We start from the raw sequence: 15,651 nt of genomic DNA, 5'->3' as shown, positions 1-15,651 counted from the left end.
ATCTTTTCCAGGTTCTCTGACTTCAGTCTAATGGGAAAGGGTGGTGAAGAATGCCATCTCTCCCACCTGGCAGAAATAGGGTCTCATTTAGTTTTCTAGAAGAGGCAGTGCACCCGAAGTTACTTGGTCACTTCCTCATCACTCTCTGTGATTGCTGTTGGGCTTGAAGACTGTCAAATTAGATTATGGTTTGGGGATGATGACAAGCTTTCTGTTGCACATGGGGAGGTTCCTTTCTACCACAGAGGGTTGCATTCCAGGTCCTATGTTATGTTCAGAGTGGAAAAGATTCTTTGGGACAAGATGCTAATTCATTGAAATGTGATTTCGGCCTCCTTGGCTGTATGTTTTTGTGATTGGAACCAGAACTTACAAACCAGTGAAGAAATACCAAATTAACTTCCAGCAATCATGTAATTTTTAAGAAATCCCATATTCCCACCCCTAATTTTTTCTCTTTCGTTAAAAAACGGAAGAATTCCCTCTTGCTTCTTTCTTTGGGTTTTTGTGTTTCTAGACAGGTCCTGAAATGGATTGGAGCAGCCGCAGTCTCTAAAGTTGTTATTCCAATATTCCAACAAATTCTCAGTTGGGAGAATGGAACCTCTGGCATTCTTCCCAGAAAGCCAGCTTGCTTTCTTTGTGGAAAGTATAGCATAGCCTAGGAATGAGGAGGCTGGAATTCTGATCCTATCCTAGCTTCTGACCTTGGACACAGCACTCAGCATCTCTGCTCGGTGGTGTCACAGAGGGTATAGAGTTGGAGGGTATGGCTTGCTGTTGGACATTGCAGAAGGTTGCTAAAATATACATGGCAGTTTTGCAATATTCCCTGAGATGCTTGGAGGAAGATGACAGTCAAGTAGGAAATGTTTGCTGGATGCATAGAGTGCCTTCACCATCTTAGGAGGTTCAAGTGAGACCCATTTGAGGGAGTTCTTTGGAATTTCTTTAGTTTTTCTGAAAGCAAATAGAAACTTAAAATTAATGAGTTGTAGGAACTCTGTAGAACCAGCTGTCTTCCTCGTTTGATCAGTGAAAAGGCTGAACTCAGGAATGGTGATGTGACTTGCCCACAGTTATGCATCTGGTTGGAGTGAAGCTGGTGCTGGTACACAGCTGTCCTCACTTCTGGCCTCTGATGCTCTTATTGTCACAGCCACAATCCTTTCCTCCCAGCACTCTCTGTCCCAGTTTATACAATCACATGTAATATAATTTCCCAGGCTTCCCTGGTGGCTCAGTGGTAAAGAACCCACCTGCTAATGCAGAAGACACAGATTTGATCCCTGGGTTGGGAAGATTCTCTGGAGAAGGAAATGGAAGCCTATGCAACCTGCTTCAGTATTCTCGGAATCTTCATTAGAATCTTGTCTAATTGCTCTTGACTGTCTTCTGGGCTTCCCTTCATTTGTGGAAGGGAGAAGGTATGAAGGCAGAAATCCCATGGAGAGAGGAGCCTGGGGAGCTACAGTCCATGGAGTTGAATAAGAGTCAGACACGACTTAGTGACGAAACAACACATTTCCCAGCTTCCTAGTATACCCTGAGCTGCTCTGGAGGATATGAAGTCTGTGAGAGCGGTGTAGACACAGATCTAGTCCTTTCCAGCATGTCTACTGAGTTCACTTATCTTTGTCTAGTCTTTTTTTAAAAACTAACTTTAGCTCCTCTTTCAAGAAGGTATTCTAACTTCATGGTTGTGATATCTTTTCTTGTAATAAATACCCCATAAACCAGCTTTAGAAATGTTTGCAAACCCATAAATGCCTACCCGCACCTTACATCTCATAAACACACATTCTAAAGACTCTGCATTTAGTAGCAGTCCTTTCTCTAAGAAACTGTGTATAGCCCGAATGCAGGGAGAAAGAATACGCTATGTTTTCTTTCCATATAATACACATGCTACTGTACATAGGCTCTTGGCATCTATGGGGAGAAAAAGATTTCAGGTTATGTGCCTTCACTGTGTGTGCTAAAATGCTTTAAATTCTTCTGAGAAGGTGGAAATTGTATTTTAGCTGTGTCTTAAGGAGCTTTATGTGATGGTGGCATTTATTTTTATTAGCTGGTGCACAATTAAACAGTCTGACGATGTCTCTGCATCGCTTGTAATATGTGTTACTTCTGAAATGTTGTGCATCTGCATGTGGAAACATACATACCAAAGGGTGCTATAAATTGGTCAGGGATCAGGTTTTTTTTTTTAAAGAACTCATCTTGTTATAAACTGATGCATTTGTTCGGCTTCCTAATCAGAGGGCTTTTGTTTGAAGATACTGCTTGTTCCTCTATCGGAATCTTGTCTTTTTGTTCCTGACTGTCTTTGGGGCTTCTCTCTGCCTCCTTCCTTTCATTTGTGGAAGGGGAAGAGGATTGAAAGCAGGCTTCCCTTTGCCGGAGGTGAGGTGGGTGGCGTGTGTTGTCAAGCAGTACCTCTGGTCCCTGGGTTCAACACCTGCCACCTTAGAAATGTTTAGATAACCCACGAGCTATGGGGTTGAGATAACCCAACAGGTGCTAAGTAGTCTATTTTGGATTTCCTCTGGGTAAATATAGAACTCTCTTCTTTGCCCTTGTTCCTATACGCCGACTAATTATTTCTTCCTCCTCCTCACTCCATCTAACCAGATGCAGTTAATTTACACTGTCTATCTTTGAATTTCTCACACAACAGCCATGTTCCGCTCTGACTCCAGGGAAGCTGGTTTATTCCCTTGAAGTTCTGCAAGTTGGCAGTGGGAGGGGACCCTTCAAGACTGGTTCCCAAACTTTTCACCGCCAGGGACCCCTTTTATTTTTTCCTTTGCAGAACCAGGTTCTACAAGATTTTGCCTGCCAAGCTGCAACAAACAAGTCATAATCCAGCTATAATTTAATTTTTATTACTTGAAGATGTGCAACAGAATGGGAAGGAAAAATCTCATCCCAGAAATGCCCTTTATCTCAGGACTTTCCTGGCAGTTCAGTGGTTAAGACTCCATGCTTCCACTGCAGGGGGTAGGGGTTTGATCCATGGTCAGAGACTAAGATACAGCCAAAAATAAAGAAATAATTTTTTAAAATGTCCTTAATCTCATCAATAGCCGATCAGAGATTCTGATTGGTATGAGAACTGCTAGTATTACCACGCTAACTTGATAGACTGCCAGCTCAAACATGAAACGACCTGACTTTTCACTTAGCCCCATGTGACCACATCCTGGGCAGACACTCTATTTCTAATAGGCTATTTGAAATACGACAGATAACTTCCTCAACCTCACAGCCCCTTAACTGAAAATCGTTGGATTTTTACAATGGAGCATCCCCATCAGAGGCTGGGTTCTCCATTTCCTAAGACCTAGCCCCATACTGGGAATTTTTTTCCCCTGCCTATGTGACTGTCATCCTTTATCTCTCTAGAAACATAAATTTAATTCTTATTTTCAGTTGTCTTTGAAGCATACTTTTGTGAATTCTTGGGCAGTCACACCCCTTTCCAAAAAGCCAGGCCAACACACAGCCCAGTAGGACTTGCTGCTAAATCACAGGCCCCCAGCAGAGCCTTCCTTCTGTGTAGAAACACGTGTGCAGCGTGGCAGTAGCGTTTATTCATTTTGAGTATAAAAATCTAAAGTTCCTATCTGAAAAAAAAAAAACCTCAACAGAACAAAGCAAAGTCAACAACGAAAACATGTTCCCTACTGAGGTCTTCAGGGTACACCTTGTCCATAAAGATCTCTGTGTGGTAAATAAAAATTAAAAGACTCACACTGACTTACATTTTGGGGTTTCAGACAGTGGAGGTGGTTTAGTTGCTAAGTCATGTTTGAGTCTTGTGACCCCATGGACTGTAACCCACCAGACTCCTCTGTCCACGGAATTCTCCAGGCAAGAGTAGTGGAGTGGGTAGCCATTCCCTTCTCCAGGGGATCTTCCCGACCCATGGATCGAACCCTGATCTCTGGTGTCGTAGGGGGATTCTTTACTGTCTGAACCACAGGGAAGATTGAACCCTGATCTCTTGTGTTGTAGGAGGATTCTTTACTGTCTGAGCCATGGCAAAGCCCTTGATGGTCCGTGGAAAGAGGATTTTAGGGACATTCTCACTGACTTGGGAGAAGGATAAAGAGTGTTTATTGTTCACGTTCTTGTAGCCCCATGAAAGATCAGATGAGAGGAGAGGAAAAGCGTTCTTTTTGGATATTTGTAGGCTGCCTCTGACCATGATATTTTCTATTAAAAGGGCAGCTCCAACCTATTTCTCACATGATAAATATACCAATGTTTTGTCTTTGGATCTTGGTCTTCTATATTTATGAACTCTGCTTCTGCTTCCAGAAGGACCATTGTAAATGTTGATGGTTTTTGCTTATTTTATTTTTCAAGAAGTCAAGCAAACTTCAGAATAACCTTCATTCAAAAGGTTTATGCAAAAGGATCTGGTATTTATTTGCTCATGAGCCGTTTTTCTGATGTTATCTTCCTTTAACAATTTTTTAAAAATTGTGGCAAAATATATATAACATAAAATTGACTATCTTAACCATTTAAAAATGTATAGTTTAGAGGTATTAAGTGCATTCACCTTGCTGTGTATCCTTCACCACCATACATTTACAGAATCCTTTTTATCTTCCCAAATGGAAACTCTGTTCTGATTAAATCCTGATTCCCCCTCTCCCCTTTCCCAGTTTCTGGCAACTGCCATGCTGCTTTCTTCCTCTATGAATTTGACTCCCATAGGTACTTCATATAATATTTTATTTATCCTTTTCTGACTGGCTTATTTCACAGAATCGTATCCTTAGGGTTCCTTCATGTTGTGACTTATGTCAAAATTTCTTTTGTTTTAAAGACTGAATAATATTCCATTGTATGGTGAGACTATATTTATTCATCTGTCAGTGGATACATGGCTTGCTTCAGCCTTTTGGCTCTTGTGAATAATATTGCCATGAACATGGGTGTACAGATAATCTCTGTGAGTCTCTGTTTTTAATTCTTTTGGAAACGTATCCAGAAATTCAACTGGTGCATCATATGGTAGTTTAAAGAACTGTCATGCCATGTTCATAGCGGTTACACCATTTTACATTGCCAGCCTCAGTGAACAAAGGTTTCCATTTCCGCCACATCCCCACGTCACTTGTTATTTGCTTGTTTAGTTTTGTTGTGTGTTTTGATAGTTGCCATCCTAAAGGCTATGAATTTTTTTTCTTTTTTCTTTCTAAGTGATCCTTTCTCCTGCCGCTATCTTGGTAGGTATCTTCATCTGCTGCTCTTCCTATGGTCCAGGCTTTCATTTGCCTTTTCCCTGCCAACTGGCACATGCTCTTCCTGCTTCTCTATGCCTCACCGACTACCTCATTCACTGCAGAAGTGTCTGGATCCTCTTTCCTCTGGGCTGTATTTGTTATTCCTCTATCCATGTATAACTGAACTCTGCAAAGTGTTATTGGTGGAAGGGGAGCTTTCAGAGAATATGTCTTGGAAATAAAGCCTTTATTGACCCTTCATGCATGCTAGAGGGGGTTGCCTTGACTCTGAACTCTGGAGTTTTTCTTTCAGTTAGTTTATCAGATGAAACTCCATACTCATCTATTCTTGATTTGTGATGTAGATTCTACTTTTAACCTCACTGTCCCTTTCAGCATAGAAACAGTACTTTTAAAAAAATTATTTTTTAAAAAAAATTATTAAAAAATTAATAGTTGCTTTACAATGTTGTTAGTTTCTGTTGTTAGTTTCTACTTCCTGACAGGCTCCTCTGTCCATGGAATTCTTCAGGCAGGAATACTGGAGTGGGTAGCCATTCCCTTCTCCAGGGGATCTTCCTGACCCATGGATAAAACCCAGGTCTCTTGCATTGCCGGTGAATTCTTTATCATCTGAGCCACCAGCAGAGCCCAATTAATACTTACAATGTCGTGTTAATTTCTACTGTACAGCACAATGAATCAGTTATATGTATACACGTGTCCCCTCTTTCATAGATTTCCTTCCCATGTAGGTCATGGAGCTTTGAGTAGAGTTCCTTATGCTATACAGTAGTCTCTCATTAGTTATCTATTTCATCCATAGTATCAATAGGGTGTGAAAGTGAAAGTGAAAGTGAAGTTGCTCAGTCGTGTCCGACTCTTTGCAACCCTATGAACTGTAGCCTACCAGGCTCCTCTGTCCATGAGATTTTCCAGGCAAGAGTACTGGAGTGGGTTGCCATGTCCTCCTCCAGGGGACCTTCCCAACTCAGGGATCGAACCTGGGTCTCCCGCATTGTAGGCAGAAACTTTACCATCTGAGCCACCAGGGAAGTCCCACTGATAGGGTATATATCAATATATATCTCTCAATTCCTCACACTTCCCCTTTCCCCACTTCATATCCATAAGTTTTTTCTCTGCAACTGTGTCTCTATTTTTGAGAAGCAGTTTTTGGATAGCAGTTGGAATCGAACTGTAGGTGAGATTTATGCCCACAAAGCCTAGTGGATTCTTGCCATAGCGGCCACTGAGGCTGGTTTTCAGCCTGTGACCATTCCCTCCCTCTCCCTGGGAAAGGATCAGCCAGGTATATAAGTAGTAACTCCTCCTGAATGAAGGACTCTGTCTCGGAGGAGGAAGGGTAAGGATAGTACTCAACATTTATCTGACACTTAACGGGCACTTATTGCATGCTGGACATCATGCTAAGCAATTTATGGTCACCTAATAATCTTAATTGATCTTCAATAATTGAGAAAAGTCTTTAATTTTACAGAGGAAGAAATGAGTCTGAAGGAGGTAGGTAACTCGGCCAAGGTCACAAAGGCAGTTTCCATGGTGAAATTGGAGTGTTGTCAATGGGTGGAAGTTATGATGAAAAAGAGTTTGGCATAACAGAAGGAAAAGAGAACTTAGGGTTGTTGAAGGATAGAAAAGCCTTGTGAGCATGGTCCTAAGAACTCTGATAGGAGGACTAGAGAAGGGGACCGTTCTCCGGGAAGCTGTGGGCATCACTGGCCTGTGGTGATGGTGGCTTAGTCACTAAACTGTCTCTGACTCTTGTGACCCCATGGACTGTAGCCCACCCGGCTCCTCTGTCCTTGGCATTTCCCAGGCATGAATACTGAAGTGGGTTGCCATTTCCTTCTCCAGGGGATCTTCCCGACCCAGGGATCGAACCCATGGCTCCTGCATTAGCAAGCAGATGCTTTGCTGCTGAGCCACCAGAGAAGCCCAGATCACTGGCCTCTGAAGTATCATCTAACTTTGAGAGTGTACAAGTCACATTCAATGGTGTGACAGGTTTGATGGAACATCGGTCCCCAGAGAGACATCATGGTTTAGCAGGAATGGCCCAGGCCTAGGATCAGGACTCCTGCTTCTGACCCCAGATCATTTAGTAACTTAGCTGTCTAATGTCACAGAGGTCCTGAGCCACCTCCCTAAGCCTCAGTTTCCCTATCTGTAAAATGAAGTGCTGTGGATTAATGGATGACCTTTACATTACCTTCTAAACCCTCTGCTTCTAGCCAAGGCGCAGATTTGGGTGTCAGACATGCTAATTCATCCTCCTTGCTCATCAGTAACTTACAGGAGCTCTTCACCTGTGCCATCTCTGCACAGACTCCTCAGCACCAGCGTAGCGGAGCCCAGTGCTGTGAAGAGTCTACGAAATCGTGGCCCTCAGCTTTTTTTTTTAACAGTGAAAATTCCATTCCTTCCGAGAGGTTTAGATTTTCCCACTAAAAAACACAGATTATTTAACCAAAGGGAAACATCATTCTTTTATATTCTTCTTCCTTTGTTTTCTAGTAGAACCTTTGCTAGTTTCTTGGCCGTTTTAAGGAGATGCAGGTAGGAGAAGGACTCCTTTACTTTTTGGTGTAGAAAACCATCCCTTTGGGTTGAACCACTTCACTAGATGACAACCTGAGCCAAGTGGTAAACAAGAAACAGTTTTCTTTGAGAAAGTCATTCTTCTCCTCCTGATTAAAGAGCTGAAAAGTTATGATATTCATTTCTGTAGTTGGGTTAGTGTTTTTTTTTATTAAAAAATTTATTTTTAATTCCCCGCCCCAAACTCCCCTCTCATCGAGGCTGCCACATAACACTGAGCAGAGTTCCATATGCTATACAGTAGGACCATGTTTGTTATCCACTTTAAATATAGCAGGGTGCATATGTCCATCCCAACTCCCTAACTATCCCTTCCCCCCATCCTTCCCCACTAGTAACCATGAGCTCATTCTTGAAGTCCGTGAGTCTGTCTCTGCTTTGTAATTAAATTCCTTTGTATCATTTCTTTTTGTATTCCACACGTAAAGAATGTCATATAGTATTTCTCTTTCTCTGTCTGACTGACTTCGCTCAGTCTGACAGTCTCCAAGTTCATCCATGTTGCTCCAAATGGCATTAGTTCATTCTTTTTAAAGGCCGAGTACTGTTCTACTGTTTATATGTATCACATCCTTTTTTATTCATTCCTCTGGGTTTCTAAGAATTATACTGACTCCACTTGACTGACCAGTCTTCCTAGACTTCAGAACTTTAGCATTTGACACAAACTAGGCTAGGCATCTATACACTGATTCGCTCCCTTGTTCATTCATTTACTGACTTTTTTTCTGTAGTTCAGTTATTAAGCAAATATTTGTGAGGCCCTGGCTCTGAGACACCATCAGGGAATCCGACAGGCATGATTCTACTCCCAAGGAGCTGACAGTTTAAATAGTCACACAGAGAGAAATATATTTACAAACTATAAAACTGCCCTAAACACTAGGTGAGTGGGTGCAAGAAAGGTTTCAACTTTCCAGTTCCATCATTTATTTCTCCAAAAATCAACATGGAATCAAGGTGTTTGTTCCATCACACAGGCTTGAATATGCCCCACTGTCTCCCTTTGCACACATCTGTCCTGCCTGGAACCCCCATCCCCAACTTTCTGCCAATATAAATCTGATCCCTTTTTTAAGACCTCATTCAGATTCTACATTTCCAAAGATATCAATTCTTGTAGTCAAAGTCTTTTCCCTTGATACGTGTTGCGTAACCTCGCTCTTGTTAGGATATATGATATTGTTCTCTCTTTCCCTGCGTGGGCTTGCCTTACATTTCCAACTATATTGTAATTCTTGGATGTCAGACACCATATGTCTCTTAAGCCTTGACTGTCTTATCATTAGCTCTGTGATAGTGTTAACAGTACTACCTCTCCCGTTGAGTTGTTTGTTGTGTTAAATCATGAATGTGTGTGTGGTGCCCATGTAATGCATGATGGAAGAGAATCTTTTAAAAAAAGTCAAAACAATTATTAGCCTTGGTCTCTCAGTGTCTTACCAGTGGTTTGGATACTACAGACCCTCAGTGAATATTCATTGGCAGATTAATCTCTGACTGCCGGACATCAGAGAGTTGAATGACTGAGTCTTTTGCCAGTTTCTATAGGACCTTTCTTGTAAGCACTTGTATTTGACAACCACTTAGCAATGTCCCCCTTCAATGACCAAGTGGTACAAAACAATGCCAAGAACAGATCACTCAGGTTGTAAGGCAGAATGGATCATTCAGTAAATATTTATTGAGGGCCTGTCATGCCATGGACTTTGCAGGGTGCTCTTAGGGAATACTAAGATTGAATAGACACACGGCTTTACTGTCAGGAGCTTACAGTTCAGAACGAAAAATAAAAGATGTGCAGAAATAACCATGATGCAATGTGAGATGCGAAAATTGCCACGGAAGAGGGAGAGATAAAAAGTCTAGAAGATCCGAAGTGGGGAAATGAATTTCATCTAGGCGGTGGTAGAGCGGCTGAGAGCTGTAACTTGGACATATGCAGTTGAGGTCAAAAGGCATTCCAGGAGAAGGAAAGTATGTAGGAAAAGGCATGTGGAAAGGGAAGTTTCTTAAATCTGCTTGTAGTTTTAGAGGTGCATAGATATGAGTAGAAGGGGATAGGAGGGGCAGTTGGAAAGATTATTTGGGTCCAGATCGCCGAAGACCTTACATGCCTTTACACAAGTGCTTTGACATTGTTGTGTTGGCAGCAGAAGGACAGCAAACACCATGACTAGTGCAGTGTCATGGTCAGGGGGGTATTTTGGAGAGAGAACTTAGAGGGTTCATTGAGAGTGCATGGGGAATGAATGTAGGGGAAGCTGTGAGAAAGATGTTAACAGTAGTTCACAAATGCGTTTCTTCTTGTGGCTCTTTGGGAACTTATATGTTTACCTGCCAAAGCCTGGGCATCACCCTAACTCAGGGATGGAGGTCCTGGGACTCCAAGTTCAATGCTCTAGGCCTGGCATGAGGAACTGGCCAAGTTGGAAGAGCATGCTTGTTTTTAGTCCCAGGAATAAAGATGTGTTTGCCTGTCTGCTCCCCAAAAGATTTCCACCAGGAATTGGGAAGATAGGCCCAAGCTTCAAATTTTGTGAAATAAAACATCCCGATTTCTGCTTTGTTTCTTTCGGCTTCTTCTGGGCATGTGTTCCTTCTTCCACCCGCAGCAGCCATTGGGAGTCAGCTTTTCCCTACCAGATACCAGGCACGGAGGCGAAAGGCCCATTTTTCTCACCTCTCTACAACCCGCTTCCCCTCCCCCAATACACCCACCACTGCAAAGCTTTTGCTGATGTTGCCACTTGTCCCCATGAGTACGCGTCCTTTGTTCACTGGGAAGCTCAGATCCTTTGCAAAGAACTGCTGTTGTACCATCTGGCAATCTGTGAATTTTTTAGTAGTCTGGATGCTTGTAAGAAAGCAGAATTTCGGAAGGCCAGGCTTGAACCATTTATAAGTAATGCAGAGGCCCAGCTGGGTGTATGGGGTTATTCAGAACAGATAGTGGTATATTTCAGCTTCCAGCTTCTTCTTCAGAAAATCATGTGATGTGATTAAATAGCAGATTTGGCAGGAAGGAGGTGAGTCCAGGAATGGAAAAATAGTACTCTGAAATTGTGCTATGTTGGAAATAAGAAATAGTCGTTTGTAAGAAAGGTATCTTTTCCCAAAATTGTCTGGCTGGCTTTGAGGAGAACAAAGGACCCAGAACTTAGGAAAGATGGAGAAGACTACATATTCACTCAGAGAGAACTTTCTAGAACTTCTAGTTACTCGCTTTCTCTTCGAGCAAACAGGTCTGGGTAAGTTTTTCTGGGTCTCTTTTTTAACCCAGCCAAGGGGTTACCAGACCCAGCATCTGGAAAATAGGACACATATCCCAAGGAGATGAAAAGGTTATTGTCCACAGATGATTTTAAGATTTAAATCTTGTATGCAGGGGATCTTCCTGACCCAGGGATTGAACCCAGGTCTCCCACATTGCAGACAGGTTGTTTACCATGTAAGCCACCAGGGAAGCCCTTTCAGATTTAGGGTTCTACTTACTAGGGCTTGACTAGATTCTTTGTTGATTGAAATCTTGTCAGATTTTTCCTTTGTGGCTCTGTTCTGTTCTGTGCAGTGACCTAGAGTTGGTCTGGAGGAGCCATTTGATTTAAAAGGAAAGTGTTTGAGTGACAAGATGCCCAAAACACATTAGGCAGCCTAGACTTGAGTCTATAGGGAGTCAGCGTCTTATCAGTCTGGACCAGGTAATTAATGGAGTGACTGTTCTCCAGAAAGATTCTCCTCTAAACTGAACTTGTCCCAGCCCCTCAAGACCACCAAGGAACCAGAGCTAGTGAGAAACATGGCAGCTGCTTCCATCCAAGAGGAGCTTTCCAGAAGGAAGGAAGGGAGAAATCCCTGCTCTCACTGAAATCATGGCAGGAATGGAAGAATTTGGAGGGATGGAGCCATTGGATTCAGGCCAGGACTGTGGGGTTAACACCTCCTTCCCTCAGTATGTGAGCGGCTTCCCTGGTGGCTCAGATGGTGAAGAATCTGCCTGCGATGTGGGAGACCCAGGTTCGATCCCCGGGTTGGGAAGATCCCCTGGAGGAGGGCATGGCTATACACTTCAGTATTCTTGCCTGGAGAATCCCATGAACAGAGGAGCCTGGCTTCAGTCCATGGGGCCACAGAGAGCTGGACAGGACTGAGTGACCCTCACTGTCACTGTCGCCGTGCACTACACGGGATCTTAGTTCCCTGACCAGGTCGAAATTTCTCCCCCTGTGTAGGAAGCACAGAATCTTAACCACTGGACCACCAGGGAAGTCCCAACACCTCCATTTCTTAAGGCCCATAAGATGCTGGGACATTTTAAAAAGAGAACTCACAAAATGACAGGACGCTTAGTGTCACTGCTCCTCTGAATGCTGTAATGCACACATAACCTCCAATAAAGCCCTCGAGGTGGGTCTCTAAGGATGAGCCTTTGACTTTTTTTTGGCTTTGGGTCCAATTTGCACAGGTTATTTTCATGATTGATTTTTTTTTCAATTATTTTTATTAGTTGGAGGCTAATTACTTCACAACATTGCAGTGGGTTTTGTCATACATTGACATGAATTAGCCATGGAGTTACATGTATTCCCCATCCCGATCCCCCCTCCCACCTCCCTCTCCACCCGATTCCTCTGGGTCTTCCCAGTGCACCAGGCCCGAGCACTTGTCTCATGCATCCCACCTGGGCTGGTGATCTGTTTCACTATAGATAATATACATGCTGTTCTCTCGAATATGATTGATTTAAAGGTATGCACATGACTCATTAGAGCTACATTAGGAAGGTCTCCTGGAGAAGGGAATGGCTACCCACTCCAGTATTCTTGCCTGAAGAACCCATGAACAGAGGAGCCTGGCCGGCTACAGTCCATGGGGTCACAAAGAATCAGACAGGACTGAGCAACTAACGCTTTCACTGGCTCTGCCAGCCCACGTTTCGGATGAGAAAACCCAGTTGAAGAGCAACTGTTCCACGGGCCGTGTAACAAGCAGGTCAGAGACTCCACTGGAAATTAGAGACAAGATCTCTAGCTCCCAAGACAAAGCAGGGATGGTCTGTGAAAACTGAGGGAGGGAAGAGAAGAAACTGTGGGGTTCAGGTTGATAAATTGCTACTGTATTGCAAAGCGTCTCACCCGCCTGAGCTTCAGACTCATCACCTTCTAAACCAGAGACCAGACTGATGGCATTTTTTAAAAAAAGTTGAACTGCACAAAACATATATATATATATATTGCTTTCATTTTTGTTTATTTAAAAAAATATTTTTTGTGGGGCCATGCTGAGAGGCACATGGGAGAATTAGTTCCCTGACCAGGGTGGAACTCAAGCTCCCTGCATTGGAAGCACAGAGTCTTACCTGCTGGGACCACCAGGGAAGCCCAGACTGCTGGCGTTTTACTTGACTATAGTTAGATTGTCTGTAGCCAGTTTCTTCTGTTGAAAAAGGCTTTTTCTTATTCCAGAAGAGGTAAGGTTGTATGTAGGACATAGATTTATGACCCATGGGTGGAGTGCTTGAAGTGACTGTTATTCCTGCCGTATGATGACGGTGCTATAATCTCAGATTTGGGTTTTCTACTCCTCTGCCATCCAGGCACTCACCCATTCACTCATTTCTCCCTCTTATTGTCGCTGGAGTTGCCAGATTTAGCACATAAAACTATAAGATGCCCAGTTAAATTTAAATATCAGATAAACACGAATGATTTATTTTTTAGTATAAATGTGTGTGTTAGTTGCTCAGTTGTGTCTGACTCTTTGCAGCCCCAGGGACTGGAGCACACCAGGCTCCTCTGTCCATCAAATTCTCCAGGCAAGGATACTGGAGTGGGTTGCCATTTCCTTCTCCAGGGGATCTTCCCCACCCCCCAGGGTTCAAACCCCGGTCTCCTGCATTACAGGCAGATTCCTTACTGTCTGAGCCGCCAGGGAAGCCCTTTGTATAAATACGTCCCAGTTAAATTTGAATTTCAGATAAACAACAAATACATTTGTAGTAGGAGTCTTTCCCATGCAATATACTTTATGAAGTGAAGTGGATGTATTAGTCACTCAGTCGTATCCCACTCTTTGGGACCCTATGGTCTATAGCCTGCCAGGCTTCTCAGTCTGTGGAATTTTCCAGTCAGAATACTGGAGTGGGTTGCCATGCCCTTCTCTAGGGAATTAAACCTGGATCTCCTGCATTATGGGCAGATTCTTTACTGTTTGGGCCACCAGAGAAGCCTGAAAAAGTATTCATTGTTTGGCTGAAATTCAGAATCAACTGGCATCCTGTATTTTATCTGGCAATCCTACCTGAATCCAAATTTCTTTTTTTTTTTTTTTAATTTTTAAAAATTGCAGTATAATCGCTTTACAATGTTGTGTTCGTTTCTTCGTTGTAATGAAGTGAAATCAGATACACACACACACACATGAATATCCCAGGTGGCACAGCAGGAAAGAATTCGCCTGCCAATGCAGGAAGACATGGGTTTGACCCCTGGGTAGGGAAGATCCTCTATAGTAAGAAACTGCAACCCACTGGCGTATTCTTGCCTGGAAAATTGCCTGGGCAGGGTAGCCTGGCAGGCTACAGTACACGGGGTCACAGAGAGTCAGACAACAGCGAGCACACCCCCACCCCATCCTCTCTGTCTTGGACCTTCCTCCCAGCACCACCCGAATCCCACCCCTCCAGGTCACCGCAGAGCACCGCGCTGAGACCCCTGCGTTTTATAGCAGCTTCCCACTGTCTGCTTCACTCGCGGTGGTGTCTGTATGTCAGTGCTCCTGTCTCAATTCATCCCCCCGCTCCTTCCCCTGTGTCCACAAGTCCATTCTCTATGTCCGTATCTCGATTCCTGTCCTGCAAATAGTTTCATCGGTACCATTTTTCTAGATTCCCTGTGTATGCATTAATCTACAATATTTGTTTTTCTCTTTCTGACTCACTTCACTCTGTCTGAATCCCAGTTTGTCATCTGAAAAAGAGGGAAGTCAGGGCTGCCTTCCAGCCTGGGGTAAGGGGAGAGAGATGCCTGGAGCTCTGAGCCCTGACTGGCCCCGGAGCCCATCGGCACACGTGCAGTCCTTCCTTGTCGTGTTTTTTCTGGCTTGTGGGGTTCATCATCTTTCTCCTCATGTCCATGTGGAAGTTGATTCACACGTAGGCTGAAAGGTGAGCAGGAAGCTCTGGTGGCATTACCGATTCAGTGGACAGGAGTCTGAGCAAAGTCGAGCAGGTAGTGAAGGACAGGGAAGCCTGGTGTGCTGCAGTCCACGGGGTCACAGAGTCGGACATCACTGAGAGACTGAACAAAAGTCGGCATTTGGGGGTGCTCATGCCCCTCCCCATCCTGTCTCTTCTTTCAATTTTGTCACCTCTTGGGGCCTTGGGCTCCTGCTCTGTCTAGACCCTGTTTTATGGACTTGTCGCCTCCTGGGCATTGCGTTTACTCTGAGTCCACTGTTCGTCTCCTCTTCCCTCTCTGCCTTTCCTGAAAGTCTTTGTTTGGGCTTCCCCGAGTCCCTGACTCCAGTGCTTCACACATGTGGGATTGTTTAGGCTCAAGTGATAAATTGCATGAAGTTAAAGGTAAAGGGGAAGCTCCTCTCTCCCCACTTGGTCTTGGCTGACGTTTGAACAAGAGCCAGACTTTCCTTCGAGTGAACGCGAGCAGTCCACTTGGTGCTTGCTCAAGTCAGTTGAGTGTGGTGTATGAATTTTAGCATCCAGATGTTGAATCACGAGATGAAGGATAACAGCACGTAGACATCTATCTGAGTAATTTAGTGAACT

General features: G+C 43.7%; 1 protein-coding gene across 1 annotated transcript in view; it reads left to right on the top strand.

Moving 5' to 3' along the window:
* The window catches only part of EBF2 (EBF transcription factor 2), a 219,180-nt gene that overhangs the window by 12,066 nt on the left and 191,463 nt on the right, over positions 1-15,651 (top strand). The window lies entirely within an intron of this gene.

This window comes from Muntiacus reevesi, chromosome 10, assembly GCF_963930625.1.
Source record: "Muntiacus reevesi chromosome 10, mMunRee1.1, whole genome shotgun sequence".
NCBI lineage: Eukaryota > Metazoa > Chordata > Mammalia > Artiodactyla > Cervidae > Muntiacus > Muntiacus reevesi.
This window is presented reverse-complemented; position numbering and strand designations above follow the sequence as displayed.